Raw genomic sequence first — 15,510 nt, 5'->3', positions numbered from 1 at the left:
ACATGAAAGCATTTCACAAACTGAATAAATGGGTTCTATTTGTGTTTCTTTATGTGTCTCCGTTTCCAATGAACTACAAGCCACCTGTTTTTATTTGAAAAGAAAAGAACAGTTTCCCTAACGAGTATTGGTCCCTTCTTACTTGCCTCTTTCAGCCTTGAGTAAGCCTGCAGTTCCCACGTACAGAACCTGAGGCTCAGCACCTCAGTATCCTTCCTGAGCGCTAGAGTTGAGGGCGGAATTTAGAACAGCCAAGGCACCCCGACCTCCCCACCCGCCTGGGCTGAGCCAGCCCTTCCCCCAGCCCCACAGATTCCTTTTTGTCCTGCTGGGAGCCTCCAGACAGACCCCCAGGACCCCTGAGCCTCCCCGATCCCCAACCCCGTTTACTGACCCAGCCAAACTCGCAGAAAAGCCTCAGCGGCTCCTTTACATACCGGCCAGACACCTCCTGGAAGGTCAAGGCCAAGTTGAAAGTTAAGAGTCTGTTTACCTCCGGGAGCCCTTTCAGAGCGGCCCCACAGACCGCCTATGACCTTTACAGCCAGGCCTTTGAGCGCGGCCGCAGGGGTTCCGGCCATCGGGACTTGGCACCTCCTTGTCAGCGCCCGCGGAGCCGGGGCTCCGGGCAGCCGACTAGGGGGAGGGGGGCGAGAGAAGCCCACCCGCCCCGCTTGGGCCATTTGTTAAATTATGGTTTATTTTTGTAAAACTAAGTGAGCTCTCGGTGTCTTCGTTCTCCCACCTGGAGGAATGTACGCGGTTCCGCGGCTTTCAGGTCGGTAGTGATGAAAAATGAGAATTCGCAGCGTCTCTAGAAAGGTCCGGGCTCCGCTGGCCGGCTAGACTGCGCGGGCCTGGCCAAACTGCTTGAGGAGGTTGATTACTTGATTTCACAAAAATGGGCTAACAGGGTGCACGCCTTTCTTTGGGCTTTTCTTCCATCCTTTCTTTCTGTCTCTATGTTCTTTCATCCGTCTTTAGTCTTTCGGTATCTTTCTTTCCTTTTTATATTTGTGTTCTTCTTTCTGCCTTTCTCTCCTTCAATTTTGGTTATATTGCTTTGGGGACATTCTTATTTTCTTTCTTTACGTCTTTACTGCTTACTTTCTCCCCACCCCCACCGCCGATTACCTTTATTTTTCCCTTGGTTCCTTTCTTGCTCTCCGACTCGCATACACCTTTTTTCTTTTGTTTGCTTCTTCATCCTCTCACTTTTCTTTCTTTCATTTTCTCCTTTTTCCTTCCCTCCTCCTTTTCTGTCTTTCCCTCTCATCTATTTTATTGTTTCTATTTCTTTCCCTCTTATTTCCCTTTTCACTTTTCTCTACCCCTTTCCTGGCCCTCCCAATTTTCCATTGTTCTCGGAGGTCGGCATAGAGCCTGCCGGGGGCTCCCCACCGCCAGAGTCTGACCTTAGCGGGTACCTTGCAGAGTGGTCCTGGAGCCCAGTCGCCAGCCAGCCTGAACAACTGGGCCTGTTTGGGGCTAACAGGCCACTGGGGTCCTTCTCTGTGACATCAGTCAGGCTCCGGCCAGGCCTCACAGGAAAATGTTTTGGACAAAATGACGGCAGAGTCTGGGAGCTACAAGAACAGAGAGTGGAAGCCCAGCTGATCAGGAGGAGGCCACTCTCACTTCCATGTCCCTCTCACCCTGTTAGCCCTGCGACATCCTTGGGATTAGGACCCTCTCAGGACAAACGCAAATGCTTCAGACGCTGAGGCTGAGGATCCAGAAATTAGAGCCTATTAGGCCTTCACCACCCAGCAAGTGGATCTGAGGAGCGATCAAAGACTGTCTGCTAAGGGGAGAAGCTAGTGCCAGCCACGTTGCTGTCATGGTCCTGATGGCGCCCAGAAGCCCAGAAACCAGAGAATCGTTGAGCCAGGAACCGTGAGTGGGGCCAAGAGCCAAGGGAGGGAGGTGGAGAGCGAGAAGGGATGGGAGTAAAGCTGTGGGGAAAGTACGCTTTGCTGGGAGGCCAACCAGGTCACCTGCCCGCAACTCCAACCCGGAGAATCCCAGTGACATCTGGCCCCAACCATTAGGAATGGGGAGCACAAGGCTCAGGCAAGGGTCTAATCTAGCTTGGCGTGGTGGGCAATGTCATCTCCCCTCTCTGCACCTCCATTTTTCTATCTGCCCTGTGTAAGGAGGGAAGGGCAGGATCAGCTTCCCTATAAGTCTGAGTCACTGTTCACTTTGGACACAAGGGTGGTGCGCAGGCAGGAGCAGGGAAGGGATGATTACTGGAGGTTGAGGGCATTAGTTAGGAGGAAAGTCGTGGAGGGAGTCAGCAAGAGGCTTCTAGGCTCACCACTGATTATTCTACACGGGTCTAGGACAGGGCACAGTTATTAGGTCCTTGAGGGAGCCCCAGCCCTACGACCTGGCCTCTGTGAGGCAACCGACATGTACTGACTCAGTTGGGACACTCAGGCCCAGGGTGTAAGCTCCTCAGTAGCCCATTAAATGGGACAAAACTGGTGCTGGAGATCACCTCCTCCACCCCTCATCCTGTAGTTCCCCAGAGCCCTCCAGCCTCCCCACCCTCTACACACACTCTCAAGGGTGGGTTCCTCAAATGGGAGCCCACAGCCAATGCCTTTGGGATTTGTAGATGCTTCTAGGGCCCTCAGAGACTCAGATTCCTCTGTTTCAGCCCCTGGGATCCTGGATGGGCTCAGGAATGGGAAATATATCACGAAACCTACCTGCAAATTCAAGAAAGCAATCTGAGTCTCTTACAACTCCCCTATCTCCATCTCCACCTTGTTTTTTCCCCCCTCAAGGAATGTTGGATGTAAGTGATAATTATTAGGATAAATTCTGGCTACTCATGTATAGACTCTGCTAGAGACAAACACCAAGTTTTCACTCGTTAAATCAAGAGGAATGTCAACATGGAGACCCTGGCCCCTCCAGTCCCAAACCCGCCTATAAGGCTTGAAAATAACCCTCCTGCATCCCAGAGTGCCTGGCTACACACACACAAACACACACACACACACATCTCATCTGCCTTTCTGAATCCCAGCCTGAGATGAATATGGGGTAGTTCCTGGTTACCACCTAAGGACTCTTCCCTGGTTACTACCTAAGGACTCCCATCTCAGCCAGGCCCCCAAGGTTCTGATCTGGCCATTTAACTCAGACCCTGATACCTTATGAGGCGGGAGGAATCTGTTCAATTGTCTACAGTGTGACCCTAGATGTCCAAAGCTGATATTTGGCCACACATGAGGAACTCCATCAAAGTGAGGTTAGGGATTGGAGCAGAGCTCTGGGTTCATAATCTGCTCACTTCTTGATCCACTTGGGCTTAAACTAGGACTTCTTCCCCTTTAGCCTCTACCAGAGATTTTCTAAGAGTTCTGAAAGGCTATACGAAATGCCTTTCACTTTAAATGAGAAAATCACCCACTAGGAAAAAAAATTTTTTTTATTATTTGGTCTCCATTGAGTCCACAGATTTATCCATGATTTGAAAGGATTGTGGCTGTTATTGTCCCCAGATGTCAAAAATCTTTTCCCTAGAGACATGAAGATCTTTACTTTCCCCTCACATTGCTTATGTGGCCAGGGTAGGGCTTGGGAGGAGATTCCAATCTTTGAAGCTCTAGATATAGAAGCTAAATTGGGAGCTAAGGATCTAGAAGGTTAGAATAGGAAGCCTCAAATTCCCTACTTACCAAACTAGTAACTTGGCATTTGGAATTGGGAGGATCCTTAGAAATCATTCAGTTCCAGTCAGCTATGTGTTTGAGTGGCTGGGTGGCAGATGCTGAGGAAAAGAAGCTGTCTTGCCCAAGTCAAAATGACTTGACCTCAGGAAATCCACAGCCAATTCTGTGACTCCAGGCAGCTCTGTGCTGCCATAGTGGGAGCAGGAGAGGGATGCCTACCTTCAGTAGTCAGTTATGGTGGCTGGATGGAACGTTGGAACTTCCAGTGATACCTATCCATCTCCATGACTCTCCCAGGGAGTCCCAAAGTCAGACAGGGACTTTTGAGTGACTATGTAGAAGCTTCACAAGTTCAGAGTGGTTTTCAAGTCTCAGCTCCTTATCTACCAGGTCCTATGGGGTCAAAGCTTGATCACAAGGGCACCCCCTCCCAGGCTGAAGCACTGCTTGTCTGGCTGTTCCAGCTACTCTAGACAAGACCAGGATTCCAGTTACTTATTCCTGAGATCAGCCTGGAAACTTTCATATGAATAGAACTTGGCCCCAGAGGCCCAGATGGGGGCCTGGGGAAGTCATGGGAAGCAGACTGAATATTTCCATCCTCTCCAGTCCCTCAATATCCTCCAAGATCTACTGCAGGCCCAACCCAGCTCTGTAGTTGTGTGTGTGTGGTGTGTATTTAGGGGTGATGCAGACAGATCGGGGGTGCTCTCTGTCCTTGGATTGGAATCCCTCACATTAGCCTACCTTTGGGTTCATTTACCCCCTGCTTGCCCCCATCGACATGGTTTTTCTAGCCTCAGGAATCGTCTGACCCAGAGATGCAGGCCAAGCCTTAAACCAGGGGAGGTGCAAATGAACCGTGGACCTTGTCCTGAGGGGCCCTTCCTGGCCTGAGATCAGTGCATGTTAAGCGGGCCAGGAGGCTCCCAAGGAACCCAGTCAAGACGAGGGGGGCCTAAGGACTTCCCACTTTTGTCCAAGAGCCTTCATTCCCTTCCTTGCTCTTGTGTAAACACCTGGTAGGGCAGATTTTTCAGTAATGCAACGGCAGACACCGCCCCCAGCGAGGTCTGTGCGCCCGCTGGCGTGTGGCAAAGCGGCCCCGCCGGCGGGTGAGGTCTCTAACCTGAAAGGCACAGCTGGAAAGCATGGGAGTCCTATCTTTCTCCTACCCACGGGAGACCTCCTCTACCTCGCTAGGTGCACCTTGCCCTCCAGGGATCCCCCATCCTCAGGAGGAGATTGACCTCAGGGCGGAAGTTCCCGCTGGACCAAAACCCGCTTAGAGCATCGGAGGAGGAGCGCTGGCGTCTGCCCTCGCGGATTTGCTTCGCAGCCTCTCGGACACCGCTTTGGCCAGCTTCTCACGCCCCTACGTCCCTGCGCGCTGCTCCTCCGGCTTCCTGGGGCGGCCCTTGAGAAATGTCGACGTCGTCGTAACCCGTGTGTGGGTGTGCGGGGGCCTGTAAGCGCCCCGCATGTGCCTTTCATTTAATCCTCACAGCAACAGACCTGCGTTAAGGGCAATTGTTACTCCCGTTTTATAGATAAGAAAACTGAGGTTTAGGAGATTAATTTGCTCAACTTCTGGAGACTGATGAATAATGAGGTCCGAACTCCAACACTGGTCTTTATGGCACCAAATCCAGGCTCTGACCATTTCTCTTTCTCTTCCTATTCAAACACCAAGTCGTTTCCAACTTTTAAAATGGAAATGAATCCCATTAAAAAGTACTACCTGATACAAATAGACTTGAGATATTTGGGAAGTTACTAAAGGGAAAAGGAGGAAACAAAGGGATTTGGGAAAAATAAAATATTGACTCCAAAATAAAACGAATCCTTTAACACATAGCATTTAAAAAATCGAGGCATAGTTGATGTAAAACCAAAAAGGTATGGACTGAACTCAGCTCACTTATCCGTACCCCTGCCACCCTGTTTCATCTCCGAGCTTTGTCCATTAGAGCAAGGAGGGAGCTATGCCTGGAAATGTTCACCTGTAGCTGAATCCTCTGAGACTCAAACTCCTTACTGTCTCATGGCCCCATAGCACTGCAGAGAAAGAAAACGATGGGGTCAGTCTGGTGCTAAAATACTTTCCAATCCTGCTCTCTCCCTGGGGAAAAATGGGAGTTTGATGAGCCTAAACATTCTGAACTTGATTCCATGAGGGTTCTCAGAGGCACACTCCTTGATATTGTGTGTGTGGATTTGGGGGATGTGGACCCACAGCCTTATTGATTTGTTTTCTAGTAGCAAATTTCATATACATAGAAAACAGTAAAAATGAAATTTCACACATATAGAAGAGCATGCTGCTGCTGCTGCTGCTAAGTCACTTCAGTCGTGTCCGGCTCTGTGCGACCCCATGGACTGCAGCCTACCAGGCTCCTCCTCTGGGATTTTCCAGGCGAGAGTACTGGAATGGTTTGCCATTGCCTTCTCCACAGAAGAGTATCATAACTCCTTAAACTCATCACTCAGTGTCAACCCTTATCAACTCAAAACCAATCATATTTCAGTTTTTTTTTTTTTTCTGGAGTATTTTAAAGCAAGTCACAGGCAGCATTTCATCCAAGTATACTTTGTTTGAATTCTTAACAGATAAGGACTTCTTTTTCCTTTCTTTTTTTTAGCAGTTCCTTCATGTGATTATCACACGTAACAAAATTAACAATAATCTTTTAATACTATCTGTGTTTCAGTTTCCTCAGTTGTCTCAAAATTATCTTTTTACAATTAGTTTGCTCAAATCATAATTGAAATAAAGTCATACATTACATTTAGTTGATATGTCTGAAGTTTCTTATAGCAGTTTCCTTGTCTCCTTTTTTTCATACAATTTGTTTATTTAAAACCCTGGGTCAACCCAATTCCCAGAGATATTTCATTGTTTAGTCACTAAGTCCTGTCAGACTCTGCGACCCCATGGATTGTAGCCCACCAGTCACCTCTGCACATGGAATTTCCCAGGCAAAAATACTGGAGTGAGTTGCCATTTCCTTCTCCAGGGGATCTTAGGCACTGGCAGGCAGATTCTTTACCTTTGAGCCACCAGGGAAGCCCTATATTTGTCATCTTCAAGAAAGATTGCTGTTCTATGTTAGGCCAAAAGACTTATTTTTACAGGTTTCTGCTCCACTGTCCAGGGCAGCTGGCCATGGACAGGAAAACTGCACAATTTCCTATATCTTCTCCCAAAGAAAGTGGAGCTGGGCCAGGCAATGCCCCTCCCCCCACAGACCACATTCAGCCTTCCTTTGGTTCCCTTATTCCCTCTTTCTTCCCCTCCCAGGCAGTCAAGAATGGGACCCTCTGATGAGTCTTTGAAGTATCCAGGTTTCGAAGAGTGTCAAAGACTGATACTCAGCTTCAGATCTAGAAGCAAGATTACTGCCACTGGGGCATGACTGTCCAGTCCCTTCCTTGGAGGTGCCCCCAGAGGCCACCACGCTTCCCAAGAGAACTAAAGAGCATTGTCTATTTCCAAGGTGGAGTGGCCAGACTAGCTTTACCATCTCTTATTCCTTCCTGCCCTTTGGGCATTATTGACATGGGGAGCTGGAATTTCTCTCCCTGCTCTGACACATGTTGCTAGCTGCATGTCCTGAGAGATCTGGCCATCTCTCTCCAGCCCTCTGTGTCGCCATCTGTAAAGTGGGAGTGATTGTCTCTGCCCAGCCTTCTGTACAGTGCTGCTTGGAGACAATAAAGAGGGAAGTGAAGTTGCTGTATAAAGATTACAACATACGTATAACCAACAAGTTGTAGCTCTGAGTTGGCAGTGCCTAAGATGAATGTGGGATTTCTACTAGGGGAAGAGAAACCAACCTACAAGCTTGTTCTGGTCCTATGTCTATGGAAAAGCACCTCCACACATAGCTTCTTTGGCTGGGTACACAAAAAGCACCTCCCCCAAACTAAGAAGAGATCTGGACTTGGTGGTACCCAGCCAAAGAAGCTATGACCTCCTTGTCATGAAGAATACCACAATGCCCACTCCTCTTTCCCAGGAATTGCCAAGCAGCGTGGCACAAGTCAGGATTTTGTCTCTTCCCTCTTCCCATTGCCCCTTCTCTATTGGCTACACCACTTTCCTCTTTCCAGGGATCCCTCAAGCACCCCAAAGCCCCAACTCATCTCCAAGAGGAAGTCCAGGAAACACTGCCCCAGGCCCTGGTTACAAAAACTGAAGAGAGTCCAACTCAGCTGCAATAACTGGGTTCTACCCTTCCCAACTGAGGTCCCACACCCCCGACTGACTCTGCTTTCTGGGACCCGGAGACAGGGAGTCACCGTGAGCCAATGCAGAATGTAGCACAGACATACTGAAGAGTCCTCAACATTTTTCATTTCCAAACTACACCTAGCTCATAAAAAGCCGGCGGATGTAATAAATTTCTCCACTGCAGAACGTGGTTTTAATTAATTATTGGGTTATTCAAGGTGACTCATGTGTGAAATACAGTTTGCCCTTGTAAAATGAATCTCACATAATGCATTCTGAGTAACAAGCAGCTTGTGATCCTCTCCAGAGGTTTATACAAAACTCATATTTATCCTTTGAAGTTCTTGGGGTGAAATAAAGGTGTGACTTTGGCTTAAAAAGAGCTTCCTCAGCCAGCCAGCAGTACTAAGAGATTTAGTCTTGTTTTCCCAACTGCTTATTTGACAGGGTTTTTTCCCCTAGAAAATCTGGTGTTTCGTGCACGCATGTACATTTATGTATATTAATCACTTGTTGTGCAATGTCTGCAAAGGATATGGGAAGCCATCTCTTTGCAAACTAGAAATGCTGCTAAATTTTGCTTCAGCCAACCTGGCAGCTGCAGGTCTTCCCGCTGCTGGGGCCTCTGAAATTCGATGTTTATCTTCCAAGATTCATGTTTGCTGCACATCACAAGATCTGTGCTGTGCAAGCACGGAATTGCTCCTGTCTAGGATTTACTCTCTTTTCTGTTTAACTTAAAAGTCCTTAATGCCAAGCACCACACCTACAAAGCAGGCTCCTTCCAAGAAGGAGTGTGGGATCTCTATAGAGCCATTAGCACTGCAGGGCAGGTCCATACCATTAGGGAGTCTACATTGTTTAGACCTTTTTGAGGGATTAGGTTGAATGTGTGCATTTGAAGGGAGTCTGGAGGTACTGTGGGTCCGGGAGCAGTCTGGCTACTCTGAGCAGTGATACCCGATGGCTAGGCTCCTCCCCCTGGTGGCCCAGACGGTAAAGAATCTGCCTGTAAAGCAGGAGACCCAGGGTTAGATCCCTAGGTCAGGAAGAAGCCCCAGAGGAAGTAACGCACCCCCCCACTCCAGTATACTTGCCTGGAAAATGCCATGGACAGAGGAGCCTGGAGGGCTACAGTCCACGGGGTTGCAAAGAGTTGGCAGGCCTAAGAGACTAACACTTTAACACTTTTCCCAGATCAAGGCAGTACTAGTGGGAGGCGGGGAGAAGGGTAGAGGGGCAGGAGTCCAGGGTGACTTTAAGCATCCCCACCCACAGAGAAGAGGTGGGAAATTCTGGCATTGTGTCTGGATTCCTGCCCTAGAGAAGGGTGGGAGACTTTTAAAAGAAGAGCAGGATGAAGTGTTTTCTCTTAGTCTTGGTCTGGCCCCTGAGTTGGGTATGGAGGCTCTGCCAGGGGACCTGGACTGAGCCAGATCTGAGTCAAGAGAGGCCTCCTCCAGTTTGTTTTCTTTCTGGTTTTCTTTTCCTTTTTGCCTCCTTTAATTTTCCTCCTTGGTTTGGATGCCAGAATTTATTTTTTTAGGAAAAGAGAGGCTCGGCTTCAAACACTGCTCAGTTCCTTCTGGACCCCAGAAAGCTGTCCTGGCTGACCCCTTAAGTGGGGTCCTTTCAAATAGTGAGGAAAATCTGTTTCGGCTGGAATCTTGGCCTGGAATTTTTTTCCACACATGACCAAGAGAAGGAGACTCCGAACTGAAACAAAATTGTCTTCCCTCTCTGCCTTAGTCAAATTGTCGGTTTCAGGAGGAAAAAAAATTTGATATCATGTTGAAGTATGTGGGATTATAATAAACCTAGGTAGGGGAGTCACCCTCCCCATGAAGACAACGTGTCCAGTCCATGAAGGGTATCCTAGACGGTACCCACAAGCTCTGCCTGCGAAAAGCCAGAGTGACAGAACCACAGACAGCAGTTGTGCCATCACTCAAATGCTCTGACCCAACATTTGAGCCAGTTAACCAGTGACCTGCTAATTTTTTCACCAGGCATGAATGACTGAATTAGCAAAAGCCCCCTAGAGAAATGAATGTAGTCTATGACAGAGACGGACAGAGGGCCAGATGGGAGCACATACAAAGAAAAGAATAAGGATAGAAATTGGAGTGAAATTAGGACATTTCAGTGCATCAGAACAGAGGCGAGGTCCTAGACAGTTGGATAGGAGAGCAGCGGAGGCTGGGACCTTCCAGAACCTGTACTGACACAGATACTGATCTCGCAGTTCAGCACCTGCTGGTTGGCCTTCTAAAGACCAGTCAGCTCAGACAATTCCGGAAGAATCAGCCAGAGCCATTGTTTGGCTTTTCTCCAACCAAACAATCGTTGATTGGCTGGATTTTTCACTTTCTCTGAGCTGTTAACTCCTGAAGGGAGGTGATTCGGCTCCTTCTGCTCTAATCTAAGAGCAGACTCCCCCACTCCCCAGGGGGGAAATCTGTCACCTTTCCTGGTTCAGTATTGGAAAGGACATGCTTTGGTTGTGTATAAACAAAACAATCTCCAGTGATCCTGAAGTTGTATCAGTTCCAATTGTATTTATTTCTTGATCAGGTTACAAGTCAGAAGCAGGACCAAACAGGACCAAAGACCCACCAATGATTTTCAAGACCCCCAAAGCCAGTAAGTTTTTGCTTTTAGTTTTAGTCTTATTCGTGGTCATCTCTTGCCTGGTGTGACAGAGTCACAGCCATATTTACACAAAGAAAGCTGGAGCATTTAGGCAAATATTCAGATTCCAAGCCCCCATTCCATTTTAGCCAGGCCAGTCAAATGGGGGAGGATGTGACAGATGAACAAGATTCCAAGGGCCCTGCCTGGCGGACTCTGATGTTTCCTTCATTTAGAAGCGCCTTCGGAGAGGACTGAAAATGGGTAGCAGAATCCCCAGGAAGAGAGAAAAAGGAGGAAATAGAGGAAATTAATGGTTTGGGGCTAAATCCAATCAATTTATAATTCCCATATTTGGACCATTTCAGCCTCTGCACAGGTGCTCTTTGAGGAGATATGGCTGCGGGTGGTGGTGGGGTGGAACTGGCTTTCTGTCGCTTAAGTCAAAACCCCTGTGGGGTCTCCAGGAGGGTGGGATCTCATTCTCCTTCAGCAACCCCTCTCCTGACCCAGATGGTCCCCACCTCCCACTCCTACCTCCCTTACTGGCCCATTCCCCCTCACACAATTCATTCTCTGGGTTTGCCAAGGATCCTGCTGACCAAGAAGCCGTCCCCAGTATCTCCTCCTTGACCCAGCTCCAGCAAATGTCTTTTAATCTTTCTGGGCCTCAGTGTCCATATATTTTAGCAAGGAAGGTCAGGAAGAGAGCCGAGGCACTGGTCTAGGCAAGGTGGGATTTGGGACCCAGACGCATGTTTCTCCTGCACGGATTAGAGTCAGTCGCTGGTCGCTTCAGGGACACGGACCCACAGGCGCCCCAGAAGCCGCCGGGCTCTCGCCCCACGTCCCCCAACCCACTCCCGGCCCTCAGATCAGTGTAAGGATCGGGAGAACCTCAGGCCCATTGGCTTATCTTCGGATAACCTGCCCGAAGGGCCAGCCTGCTTTTGAACGAGGCGCGGGAGCCAGTCCAATATAGGGAGATTGCCCGAAGCGGGCGGTCAAAGATGGTTGGGAAACCAGGCGCTCCTGGGTTCGGGCACTCACGTCTGCCTGGGCCGGTGGGGGAGGCCGCGAGCGGAGCAGAGCAGGGCATTTCCCTCCCGGGGCATTTACTCGCATCAGAGGAGGGTGCCCCTGCCTCTGCCCGGTCTTCATCCCCAGATTCACCCGGGCAGCCCCAGCTTGCCTCGCCCGCCGACTCCCAGCCAAATGGCCGCCGAAACAACATCTCCTAGAGCGGCCCGGCGGGTCCCAGGCGATAAGGTCCGAAGATCTAAAACAGAGCCAAGCAGACCCGGAGGAGGCGGAAAGTCCCTCAACAGTACATGTTTCAACTTCAAATTGAACTGCTAGAGTTTGGTTTGATTTTTGCTCTGAATGGTGCAAATAATGTGTCTTTTTCACTCTTCTGTCGGAGATCTCGGAGGTATAGACCTGGTCTTAGGGCTAAAAGTTAGTTCCTACTCCCCCCATCCCCAAATAAATCTTTTTACTCAGACTACAAGCTAGGTGCCTGCTTTAGTATCGTTCTCTGCAAACTTGTTACAGAAAACAAAACCAAAAAACCTTTGCTTGTATTTTTTAAAACGAGTAAGTTAACGGTCTGGTTTTTACGAGTCCTAAGTGTCTGAGAGAAGTCTGCATTTTAGTTGTTACAAAGATTGCATTAATTAGATCTTATAAGCATACATGTAATTCATTTTTAATTTTTCTGTTTTCAATTTTTTAATAATAAAATTTATCCTGTATAAAATTTATAATGTACACTATTAAAATAACAAATACCAGATTTATAATAATAATAAATACCAGAAAAGTAGTTCTTTGATCACTTCCGACCAGAGGCACTGTTTCCAGAGTCCTTGGTATCCTTACAAGTACCTCTAACAAAAGTGGCAGCACATCATATACATAGCTTTGCATATTGTCTTTTGTTTTTTTAAAAAATGTTAATGATGCTTTTGTGTCTTTACTAATGTCTTTTTAATGGTTTCATTTTATTGTATGAATGTGCCACAATTTATTCAACCGGGTGACTATTGATAAAATGTTTCCAATTTTCTCTTCCTTTTTTCCTATTATACCAAAATACACTACTCTGTGTATTTATGCAAGTATATGTGTATCACATGTTCTTAGAAATGGGTTGTATCAAAGGTTTTGTGCATTTTTGATATTCATGGAAGCTGAACCTAGTCTCACAGTGTTAAAGCAATTTGTATGTCCTTTCTCAGAAAACTGTCTTTTCTTGTCCTCCTATTTTTCTATTGTTTTTTGTTAATCTAATTTCTAATTTGTTTTTTATATTTTATTAAAATGTGAGGTCATTTTTTTTTTTTTTTTTTGGTCAATAGAATTATACTTGTGACTGAGGATTTGAAGTTTATATGTATTAGAGTTTTCCCGACAATTTTTTTTCTTTTCTGGAAGGAATGGAGTGTAGATTTCAGACTATTACCCACTTCGATTTTCTCTTGCAGAGTTTCATTTTTATTGGATAGAGTTGGCTTTTCTTAATCATTTCCTCTCTTCTTCGACTCTCCTTAAGATTAGAAGACAGAAAAGTCCCATGTCGGACTCTGATGGAAACCGCTACAGCGCTGCCGCCGCAGAGCTCGAACCTCAGTCCCGACTCATTGTTTCCCTCCCCAAGAGCCCCGACCCCAGGCAAACCCCTCCTCAGGTCAGCAGACTCTCACTTAAGAACTCACAAAACCCTAGAAAATTGAAGTAGAGTCTAAGATACGGCTGCTCCAAACAAACACCTGGCAGATGGGCCTTAGGAGATTCGGCCCTTCGGGGTTCTGGACGGGGGAGGACAGCTGTCGACTTGGCCTCGGTTCTCGGGATACTGAGAGAAAGGCGCTCCCTCTCGGGACCTAGTGATCTCCACGCATTTATTTATTCCCAGAGGACACCTGGAACGGCGGGACTGACGTGGGCTGGGGAGAGGCGGCGGGGCTGAAGCTGGGGGACGAGGGAGGCCAGCGAGGAGTAGGAGGTATTAGGGAACGGGGGAGCCGCACAGGCCGCGAACGAAGGAGCCGCACAGGCCGCGCGTACCGCTCTCTCCAGAGGCCCCCATCAGCGGCGGGATCCTCGCAATGAGCCAACCGCCCCGCATCCTGCCTCGCAAAACTCCAGGAGGGTTCCCCTGTCTCAGGTCCCAAACACAGCCTCTTTCTAAAGCACTGGATATTCCGGGGGCTCAAAAGCAGCCTTTGCAGCGCTTTTCTGGGAAGTAATCCTCATTCCGCTCATTCCCACCACTTTCAGAAATTCTTTGGAAGGCAGAATGGTTTGCGCCTTGATCCTACCCGGGCGCTATAAAAAGAAATTGGGCCCCTCAAACATTAGGCCGATTGTTAGAGAAAAGATCGAGAGAGAATTCGGGCCCTGCAGAGTTCCAGCGTCAGGAGCCGGATATACACAAGGAGGCGAGGATGTGCCTGCCAACACTTACTGAGCACTTGCTGTGTGCCCGAAACTGACTAGGAACTGGGGGGGAATTTCAAGCCAGTCAAATGCCTCGGGGTAGCGTTTCAGATTTGAAAACAAGATATACTTTCCCCACGATTTGGTATAAAGTTTTATCCCCTCAGAATTATTGAAATTGAGGTATGGATTTGGTAAATCGAATTTTAAAGGCTTTTTAAAATTAGATTATAACATCTATTTCTTAGTCAAAAGACCTCTTTCCCAGGAGAGTTCTGAGGGGCTTTCTTTCTTTTGGGGGAGGCTTTCTTATTTGATTTCTGGTCAAAGGACTTTTAACTTCTTGGTCCCATGATTGCATTATTTCAGGTGAGAAAATTTTCCGATTTATCCAAACAATTGCTTGAGTGTAGACCACATATTTGGGTTGAAGAGCTCAGCTCCTGTCCGGAAAGGGAGGGAGTTCCTCCAGGAAGAGGAGCTCTCCATCCCCACTCCAGAGACCCTCTGTCCTCCCCTGTGGATGCCTTCTCCACACCCCCAGCTCCCTCTTTGGCCAGAGCCTGTTTTCCTGGGGTGTTTTTTTCCAGAAGACTTCTCTTTCTTAGGAGGAATGGAGAGACAAGGATTTGAGGGCAGAACCAGTGTCCCTGGTCGCAGCGGGGTGCTTGAAGCAAGTGACTGGGGTGAGAAGAACCAGCTTTCTAACAGTGGTTCCCTCCACCCTGGACAGATGGTCTGTGAACCTGGGGCTATGATCCCCCTGGGCTTTGGGGAAAACCACCGGCATCCTGTTTCCCAGCAACTGATTGTTTCTGATGTAGACAGTCTCCTATTTAGTGTGATCCCCTTTTAGTGTGTGTGTGTGTGTGAGCATCACTTCAAAAAGCAAAGGGAACTAAGAAAGCAAGAACATAATATGGTGGTTACTAGACCCAGTGGACAATCCAGTCCTTTTCACGCCCCACCCCACATATTTAGGTTTGGGCTGAGAGGGATTTTAAGCTTCAGTTTCTGAAATTGTGGTTGACATTCTCTGTGTCAATTTCTCCTTTCAGTCTCTTAATTTTTACTGTTTCCTGGAGCTCTTCTGAGACAAACTACACAGGCAAGGTGAGTTGTGGCAGGACAGAGCGTGAGAGAACACTATTTTAGACCAACCAGCTTTCACAGAAAGTTGACTCCCCATCCTGAAGCATGAGAATGGGGGAGGGGATAGGGACGAGGCAAGGTTGCTCGTCCCACCGGAGTCCAGCCCCTGGGAGAAGTGAAGACTCACACCGCGCGACCCCTCAGCTGGGGTCATGGAAAGGACAGGCAGAGAAGTCTAGAAATGCAAAGAAGTTAACGATGTTTGGCCGTCTGGGGGCTTATCAGTGTGTCGGGGTCAGGCGGGGGCCGAGGCATCAAGCTCCGGCAAACAGGGCCTGGGTCGGGGCTGCACAGTGAGGAGGCTGACTCAACATGGGACCACGTGGCACCTGGACTGCGGACGGTCCACTTAGGAGCTTCTGG

The sequence above is a fragment of the Bos indicus genome, chromosome 19 (assembly GCF_029378745.1).
Source record: "Bos indicus isolate NIAB-ARS_2022 breed Sahiwal x Tharparkar chromosome 19, NIAB-ARS_B.indTharparkar_mat_pri_1.0, whole genome shotgun sequence".
Taxonomy (NCBI): Eukaryota; Metazoa; Chordata; class Mammalia; order Artiodactyla; family Bovidae; genus Bos; species Bos indicus.
The sequence above is the reverse complement of the archived record's forward strand: the minus strand, read 5'-3'. Positions refer to the sequence as shown.